The sequence below is a fragment of the Oncorhynchus keta genome, unplaced genomic scaffold (genome assembly GCF_023373465.1).
Source record: "Oncorhynchus keta strain PuntledgeMale-10-30-2019 unplaced genomic scaffold, Oket_V2 Un_contig_22349_pilon_pilon, whole genome shotgun sequence".
In the NCBI taxonomy this organism is placed as follows: Eukaryota; Metazoa; Chordata; class Actinopteri; order Salmoniformes; family Salmonidae; genus Oncorhynchus; species Oncorhynchus keta.
The window spans coordinates 42,501-51,225 of record NW_026282861.1 but is presented as its reverse complement, the minus strand read 5'-3'; positions in this window follow the sequence as shown (position 1 = coordinate 51,225).

Here is an 8,725-nt window from a genome sequence, read left to right as displayed (position 1 = left end):
TGTTTTATTCATGACTAAGTCAGACTTACGGTGAAGTCAAAGGTTACCGTGACGACAGCAGGATAACGTAGTGAAATGTTTAATTAAGATAGGAGCAGAGAAAGGTATCTGTGTGAACCTGAATGTAGTGTCAAGAATGTTGACCAGGACGCAGAAGACTCTGGTTAAAAGTAGTGCACTACGTAGGACGTAGGGTCCCATTGAGGAGGCATGTAATGGTCTAGTTCAGGGTTATCGAAAGGACAAGAAGGTGTTCTCATGTTATCTTTATAATAATTTATCTTGCGTTTTCAAATATTTGAGCAATGAGGTAGAGAAGGCAGAGTAAACTGTTTGAAAGTACTACGGTCGTGAGTTTTTTGCTTTGACAAAAATGTACTGATTAAAGATTATGATCATGCCAAATAAATGTGAATTATTTTGATTGTAAGCAGTGTTCTTTCTGTCCCCACACTATGATCTATTTAACCTCAGTACGCTGAAGATGATGAAGATATAAGAGGCCTTCATCAACCACGTCCTGTTGTATCAGTGCCCCCGTCTCTCCACTAGTGCCCGCTAGCTGACACGGCAACTTCCCTGCTGAGACCCCCTCCCTCCCTCCCTCCCTCCCTCCTCCCCCTCCCTCCCTCCCTCCCTCCCCTCCCTCCCTCCCCTCCCTCCCTCCCCCTCCCTCCCTCCTCCCTCCCTCCCTCCCTCCCTCCCTCCCTCCCTCCCTCAGTCCACACTACACTCTCTCTCTCTCCACACATTCTAGAATCAGTCATATCAGGATGGAATCCCCTGCAGAATTCCACAGCATCACTAATGGACTTGTCAGACACAGCCGTGACTTCTGCCCTCCAAATCTGCATGGAGTTGTACCAGGGCTATAATCCCTTGGCGAATGAGGAGAGAGGGTGGAGAATGAAGGGGTGGAGGGGAGTTGACTGGAACCCTGATAACGCGACGCCAAGGCGTGATTTACTTCCTCCTAACCACTCGCACCCTCACCACCTCCTCCCCCCTCACCCCTCCCCTCATCCAGCCCTGTAAACAGAGAGTCCCAGCCAGGCCATGGGATGGACGATGGAAAGGTCAGGACAGCTTCCTGCAGAGGTATGTCTGAAAGGGGTGCCAGGGCATCCAGCCCGGCCTCATCCGACCTCGCTGGGGTCAGAGTTACACACATAGGAACAGACACTGGCAGACAGACAGAGAGAGAGAGAGAGAGAGAGAGAGAGAGAGAGAGAGAGAGAGAGAGAGAGAGAGAGAGAGAGAGAGAGAGAGAGAGAGAGAGAGAGAGAGAGAGAGACAGAGAGAGAGAGAGGTGGCCAGACCAAGCCTCCCGAGTCTCCCTGCAACAACTGGTGGAGAGTTCAGACAGACCGACGGAGGGCCGTTTAGCCAGCCAGGGAGACAGGGAGGCAGTGAGGCAGGGAAGCAGGGAGGCAGGGAGACAGGGAGGCAGGGAGGCAGGGAGGCAGGGAGGCAGGGAGGCAGGGAGACAGGGAGGCAGGGAGGCAGGGAGGCAGGGAGGCAGGGAGGCAGGGAGACAGGGAGGCAGGGAGGCAGGGAGACAGGGAGGCAGGGAGGCAGGGAGACAGGGAGGGAGGCAGGGAGGGAGGCAGGGAGACAGGGAGACAGGGAGGGAGGGAGGGAGGGAGGGAGGCAGGGAGACAGGGAGGCAGGGAGACGGAGGGAGTCAGGGAGGTATGGAGGCAGGGAGACAGGGAGACAGGGAGACAGGGAGACAGGGAGGGATGCAGGGAGGGAGGGAGACAGGGAGGCAGGGAGACAGGGAGACAGGGAGACAGTTAGGCAGGGAGCCAGGGAGGCAGGGAGGTAGGGAGGCATGGAGACAGGGAGGGAGGCAGGGAGGCAGGGAGGCAGGGAGACAGGGAGACAGGGAGGCAGGGAGACAGGGAGACAGGGAGGGAGGGAGGGAGGGAGGGAGGGAGGGAGGGAGGGAGGGAGGGAGGGAGGGAGGGAGGTGAGGCAGGGAGACAGGGAGACAGGGAGACAGGGAGGCAGAGAGACAGGGAGACAGGGAGGCAGGAGACAGGGAGACAGGGAGACAGGGAGACAGGGAGACAGGGAGGGAGACAGGGAGACAGGGAGGGAGACAGGGAGACAGGGAGGGAGACAGGGAGACAGGGAGACAGGGAGGGAGGCAGGGAGAAAGGGAGGGAGACAGGGAGACAGGGAGGGAGACAGGGAGACAGGGAGGGAGACAGGGAGACAGGGAGACAGGGAGGGAGACAGGGAGACAGGGAGGGAGACAGGGAGACAGGGAGACAGGGAGGGAGACAGGGAGACAGCGAGGCAGGGAGACAGGGAGGCAGGGAGACAGGGAGGGAGACAGGGAGACAGGGAGGCAGGGAGACAGGGAGGGAGACAGGGAGACAGCGAGGCAGGGAGACAGGGAGGCAGGGAGACAGGGAGGGAGACAGGGAGACAAGGAGACAGGGAGACAGGGAGACAAGGAGACAGGGAGGGAGACAGAGAGACAGGGAGACAGGGAGACAGGGAGACAGGGAGGGAGCAGGTCTAGGGCCAGAGAGGGCCACACAGGGTCAGGCAGCACGAGGCCAGGACACGCCATGGACCCAGCACGGACCTAGCACGCTTCCAGATTGCTCAACGCACCCACAATGCACAACGCAGCACGGGGGCCCCTGCCCTCCTCAGAGATTGAGAGGGAGGAGAGGACAGAGGGAAGCCAAGGGAGATGGTTGGAGAACAGGGAGAGAGAGAGAGCGAAAAAGAGATGCAGAGAGAGAGAGAGAGATCTGTTGCAATGCCCCTGTTTGGCCTAGACATGATGTTTGAGTTGATGTTTGGTCTTTGGGGTTCTAGTCGACACAATGCAACACACGCAGTGTTGAGCAGGAATGATGGAGAGTTGGACAGAATCTATACTGTTGGGACAGATACAAGCTTACACAGCCCAATTTATAAACTATCTTGCCTTGCAAAAAAAAAAAATATTAGAATCACTGGCAAACTCTCAGCTAAGAACTTTTTTTTAAAAAAAATTTATTTTTGAAACTTCAAGTGTTATTCTTAATGTCCGTGTGAGTTTAGACGTGGGACATAAAGCTTTTTCAGCTACTACTCTTGCCTTAAATGATGTGTACAAAGAGATCATAGGAATCACTGTGCTTATAGACCGATCTAAAAGCCTTAGATACTGTACAAAATCCCCGTACTCATTCAAAGGTTGTCTAAAATGTGCCTCGACCAGGCGTCTTGCAAGTAGTTTCGGGAACGACACTTCGTGACCAAAAATATGCGGACACCTGCTCGTCGAACATCTCATTCCAAAATCATGGAGTTGGTCCCCTCCATTGCTACTATAGCAGCCTCCACTCTTCTGGGAAGGATTTCCACTAGATGTTGGAACATTGCTGTGGGGGACTTGCTTCTATTCAGCCACACGAGAATTAGTGAGGTCGGGCACTGATGTCGGGCGATTAAGGCCTGGCTCGCAGTCGGCGATCCAATTCATCCCAAAGGTGTTCAATGGGGTTGAGGTCAGGGCTCTGTCCTGGCCAGTCAAGTTCTTCCACTCCGATCTCAACAAACCATTTCTGTAATGGACCTTGCTTTGCGCACGGAGGGTATTGTCATGCTGAAACAGGAAAGGGCTTTGAGATTTCCCTTCACTGGAACTAAGGGGCCCGAACCAATGAGAAACAACCCCAGACTATTATTCCACCTCCACCAAACTTTACAGTGGGCACTATGCATTTGGGCAGGTAGCGTTCTCCTGGCATCTACCAAAACCCAGAGTAGTCTGTCGGACTGCCAGATGGTGAAGCATGATTCATCCCTCCAGAGAAATGGTTTCCACTGTTTCAGAGTCTAATGGCAGCGAGCTTTACACCCACTCTAGCCAACGCTTGGCATTTCATGAAGCTCTCGACGAACAGTTATTGTGCTTGACGTTGCTTCCAGGGGCAATTTGGAACTCGGTAGTGGTGGAGTGTTGCAACCCGAGGACAGATGGATTTTTTTTTTTTTTTTTACACGCAACAAACTTCAGCACTCGCTGGTCTCATTCTGCGAACTTGTGTGACCTATATCACTAGGGGTTTTAGGCTGAGGGTTTCTGTACAGCACTTTGAGATATCAGCTGATATTGGGGAGGTTCCCAGCTTATCTGGTAATTGGGGGATCTACACCTGCATTTGCTAGCTGTTTGGGTGTTTTAGGCTGGGTTTCTTTACAGCACTTTGAGGTTCCCCGCTTATCTGGTAATTGGGGGGATCTACACCTGCATTGCTTGCTGTTTGGGTGTTTTAGGCTGGGTTTCTGTACAGCACTTTGAGATATCAGCTGATGTACGAAGGGCTTTATAAATAAATGTGATTTGATTGGATGAGGTACCTCAGGTGAACAGAACCTCCAGACTTCCTTCTACATCAGAGATCATCCTTCAGCTGTTGTTTTGAGGGTTGAACTGCGTTTGGGGCGAGTCTGTCTGGCCCAACGTCTCCATATCTATCTCTATTGGTTCAGGGAGGTGTTTCCCCCCAAGGCCTTATCAATTTCTGTACAGCACTTTGAGATATCAGCTGATGTGCGAAGGGCTTTGAAAATACATTTGATTTGATTTTGATTCGATCACTTCCCGTTCAGCCAACGAATCCACTCATTTTGAAGGGGTGTCCACGTACTTCTGTATATATATATACATCTGTATATATATATACATCTGACAGGATGGTGTCAAGTGACCTGGATGTTACTAAAGGTGTCCCACAGAGGGGGTCGATTTTGGGACCTGATTTACAGACGTATATTCTCCCGTCATGCAGACAAAAACACATTATATTTATCCACTCTTGTACCCAAGTCAAAATGTACATTTGGTGTATAATTTTACTGCAAAAAAAAGAAAGAAAAAGCCTAATTCTACAGGGGTAAATATGAAGGCTATCGGTCTATTCACACCGGACCGGTATTACTAGAGAAGGTTGGTTGTGTATTTATCACCCCAGAATGTCTGTTGTTCCAGAGGCTCAATATATATATATATTTAATGATGCATTTTTGTCGATGTTCAATTCATTCGCACAAAACGTATAAACAAAAGCATTGACTGTGAACGTCGATACATGTAGGACGTTCATATCGAGGCGCTGCGTTCAGAACTTCGGCCAATCTATCTAATCACTCATTGCTTTCTTGCTCAAACGACACGGGACTAGTAATTATCAGAGGGACTTTGGAGTTTGCCAAAAAAAAACAAAAAAAAACAAACACAGGAGGTTATTCTGGTTAGTCAATGTCCAGATGTCAGTTTCCATTAAACCCATCTAAAACAGCAGGCTACAGATCCATTGAGATGCCATAAGGTCTATTTAAAGTCTCATCTTGGTGACTGGTGAATTTGTGTAGCGCCTCACAATCAACCCGCAATAACACTGCAAACATCCTCTTTTACCACGTTGTCAAATATTTTACACACGTTACTTTTCTGGCCCTTCCTTCTCTCTATTTTCAAATCTCCATTTCACATCTTTTGTCTTTATTGAATTAAACTTTGACAATGTCCATTTTGCCTCGGTGGACTGACTTTTTTCTGCCCGAGCCCTAAAAGCGATTTGCTTGTGTCGGCTATTTGGCTCGCGCACAGTTAAACCCTCAAGTTTAGGCTTATGCAGTAATACCAGATAACCTAAAACAATGACAGAAAAACCTCAATGTAGCCTATAGATATACATGTCACAATAACGATCCATGTATGTATTGTTTCTCTTTATTCAACACGCAGTCGCCGCGGATATAACTACGGGGACTGCGCTTTATGAGTCAACCCGCGCATCACGAGTCTGGACCTGAAATTCCCCAACGTCACTTCATTTATCTCCTTTTTTTTGTTGCCAAGCGCCCAACATATCTCACTTCTTTGTTATTATTAAAAGTAGAAACATTATCAGGCACCAAAACCGCTCACAGGTTTGGTTAAAACTTTCGAGGTCCTTCGTGTCTCCACCAACCCAGGTGAATCAGCCTTCAGTTTTAACGCCCCCTCCCTGTATTCGGAATAAAAAGCACATGTTGGACCTCTGGTTGCCAATAGGGCAGTTTAGTACGCTGACGAGGAATGAACTCACTGGGGGAAGCAGAGTGTTTTGCTTGACTGTCATAATGTATTTGTGCTGTGGTAACGTAATGTATCTGTTGTATCTAGAAGTGGTGGGAAAAGTAGTTCGACTTGAGGAGAAGTAAAGACACCTTCGTAGAAATACAATGTCACCCAGTACAATTCCACTTGAGTAAAAGTCTAAAAGTATTTGGTTTAAAAATATATTTAAGTATCAAAAGTAAAAGTATAAATAATTTCAAATAATCAAACCAGATGACACTTCAACATTCAGACATCATTTACAAACAAGGCATGTTCTCTGTTTAGTGAGTCCTCCAGATCAGAGGCAGTAGGGATGACCAGGGATGTTCTCTGTTTAGTGAGTCCTCCAGATCAGAGGCAGTAGGGATGACCAGTGATGTTCTCTGTTTAGTGAGTCCTCCAGATCAGAGGCAGTAGGGATGACCAGGGATGTTCTCTGTTTAGTGGGTCCTCCAGATCAGAGGCAGTAGACCAGGGATGTTTTCTGTTTAGTTAGTCCTCCAGATCAGAGGCAGTAGGGATGACCAGGGATGTTCTCTGTTTAGTGGGTCCTCCAGATCAGAGGCAGTAGACCAGGGATGTTCTCTGTTTAGTGAGTCCTCCAGATCAGAGACAATAGGGATGACCAGGGATGTTCTCTGTTTGGTGAGTCCTCCAGATCAGAGGCAGTAGGGATGACCAGGGATGTTCTTTGTTTAGTGAGTCCTCCAGATCAGAGGCAGTAGGGATGACCAGTGATGTTCTCTGTTTAGTGAGTCCTCCAGATAAGAGGCAGTAGGGATGACCAGGGATGTTCTCTGTTTAGTGAGTCCTCCAGATCAGAGGCAGTAGGGATGACCAGGGATGTTCTCTGTTTAGTGAGTCCTCCAGATCAGAGGCAGTAGGGATGACCAGGGATGTTCTCTGTTTAGTGAGTCCTCCAGATCAGAGGCAGTAGACCAGGGATGTTCTCTGTTTAGTGAGTCCTCCAGATCAGAGGCAGTAGTGATGACCAGGGATGTTTTCTGTTTAGTGAGTCCTCCAGATCAGAGGCAGTAGGGATGACCAGGGATGTTCTCTGTTTAGTGAGTCCTCCAGATCAGAGGCAGTAGACCAGGGATGTTCTTTGTTTAGTGAGTCCTCCAGATCAGAGGCAGTAGGGATGACCAGGGATGTTCTCTGTTTAGTGAGTCCTCCAGATCAGAGGCAGTAGGGATGACCAGGGATGTTCTCTGTTTCGTGAGTCCTCCAGATCAAAGGCAGTAGGGATGACCAGGGATGTTCTCTGTTTAGTGAGTCCTCCAGATCAGAGGCAGTAGTGATGACCAGGGGTGTTCTCTGTTTAGTGAGTCCTCCAGATCAGAGGCAGTAGGGATGACCAGGGATATTGTCTGTTTAGTGAGTCCTCTAGATCAGAGGCAGTAGGGATGCCCAGGGATGTTCTCTGTTTAGTGAGTCCTCCAGATCAGAGGCAGTAGGGAGGACCAGGGATGTTCTCTGTTTCGTGAGTCCTCCAGATCAGAGGCAGTAGGGATGACCAGGGATGTTCTCTGTTTAGTGAGTCCTCCAGATCAGAGGCAGTAGTGATGACCAGGGGTGTTCTCTGTTTAGTGAGTCCTCCAGATCAGAGGCAGTAGGGATGACCAGGGATATTGTTTGTTTAGTGAGTCCTCTAGATCAGAGGCAGTAGGGATGCCCAGGGATGTTCTCTGTTTAGTGAGTCCTCCAGATCAGAGGCAGTAGGGAGGACCAGGGATGTTCTCTGTTTAGTGAGTCCTCCAGATCAGAGGCAGTAGGGATGACCAGGGATGTTCTCTGTTCAGTGAGTCGTCCAGATCAGTGGCAGTAGGGATGACCAGGGATGTTCTCTGTTCAGTGAGTCCTCCAGATCAGTGGCAGTAGGGATGACCAGGGATGTTCTCTGTTTAGTGAGTCCTCCAGATCAGTGGCAGTAGGGATCACCAGGGATGTTCTCTGTTTAGTGAGTCCTCCAGATCAGAGGCAGTAGGGATGACCAGGGATGTTCTCTGTTTAGTGAGTCCTCCAGATCAGAGGCAGTAGGGAGGACCAGGGATGTTCTCTGTTCAGTGAGTCCTCCAGATCAGAGGCAGTAGGGATCACCAGGGATGTTCTCTGTTTAGTGAGTCCTCCAGATCAGAGGCAGTAGGGATGACCAGGGATGTTCTCTGTTCAGTGAGTCCTCCAGATCAGAGGCAGTAGGGATGCCCAGGGATGTTCTCTGTTTAGTGAGTCCTCCAGATCAGAGGCAGTAGGGAGGACCAGGGATGTTCTCTGTTCAGTGAGTCCTCCAGATCAGAGGCAGTAGGGATGACCAGGGATGTTCTCTGTTCAGTGAGTCGTCCAGATCAGTGGCAGTAGGGATGACCAGGGATGTTCTCTGTTTAGTGAGTCCTCCAGATCAGAGGCAGTAGGGATGACCAGGGATGTTCTCTGTTTAGTGAGTCCTCCAGATCAGAGGCAGTAGACCAGGGATGTTCTCTGTTTAGTGAGTCCTCCAGATCAGAGGCAGTAGGGAGGACCAGGGATGTTCTCTGTTTAGTGAGTCCTCCAGATCAGAGGCAGTAGGGATGACCAGGGATGTTCTCTGTTTAGTGAGTCCTCCAGATC